The sequence below is a fragment of the Dipodomys merriami genome, unplaced genomic scaffold (assembly GCF_024711535.1).
Source record: "Dipodomys merriami isolate MVZ:Mamm:240054 unplaced genomic scaffold, mDipMer1.0.p SCAF_1, whole genome shotgun sequence".
NCBI classification, from domain to species: Eukaryota; Metazoa; Chordata; class Mammalia; order Rodentia; family Heteromyidae; genus Dipodomys; species Dipodomys merriami.
Window position 1 is genome coordinate 29,734,925 of NW_027202270.1, and position 1,148 is coordinate 29,736,072.

Genomic DNA, 1,148 nt, shown 5'->3' on the forward strand with positions numbered 1-1,148 from the left:
CATTCAGGAGGTAAAATCAACAGGGTTGGTAAGTGCATACAGAAGATAAAAGAACAAGAGGGGTCAAGGATGGTAATCAGGTGGCTGGACACCTGAGAAGTGGTATAAATTACGTAAGATTCCACATACTCATAAAAACTCCCCAATTTACCTTCTCTGTATGTTTTGAGATCATTTTTCATTTTGTTTTGTTTTGTTAGTCATGGGGCTTAAACTCAAGGCCTGAGCATTCTACCACTTGAGCCACAGCGCCGTATGTGGTACTGAGGAATTGAACCCAGGGCTCCATGCATGCTAGGCAAACACTCTACCACTGAGCCACCTTCCCAGCTTCTCTATATGTTTTGATCCGTTATCAGTAATAACACTAATATAAAAGACATTGCATTGGCCTTTTGCTACCATACTACTTTTGGGAAATTACTTAATTCACAACAAAATCTTTGAGTAGGTTATCCTTTTTCTCCCCTCAAATAATGAAATCTTTAACAGCTATGGAGAAAGTCAGGGAAGTAATGAAGATTATCAGTAATCCTGAATAATGGACATGTGTCTATTACATGCCAAGTATCCAGCCAGCATTCCCCATATCTCAGTCCTCACACATATTGCAAAGCATGTTTTATGATTTCCATGTACAGACTCAAAAAAACAACAACTCAGGGGTAGAGAAACAAATAACAAATACATTTAGAAATTTATGGTGTTAGGAATTACTGACTTGCTTTCTTAAAATGTTTTTCTTTTCTATTATACTATGGTCATTACATTTAAACACCCACTTCATTTAAACTTAAATGCACTAAATATGTATTATATAATATAAAATAATTCAAATGTAATTTAAACAATGCTTAAAATATGTTTATTGTAGCTCTATAAACACAGTGCATGGCACTTAGATACTAATAATGCCTGTCGAAAACTGATTTTAGAAAAACTTCATGATGAAAAGAAAGGTTAATTCCTAGCTAATGACATAACTCTTCTATACTTACATTCCACAGGAGCATGTTTTTTAAGAGCTGGGCAGCACTGGTTCATGCTTGCAATCTTAGCTACTTGGGAAACTGAGATTAGAAGAATTGCTATTCCATGCCAGCCCAGGCAGAAAACCTTTGAGAATCCGTGTCAATGGAAAAAAGCCA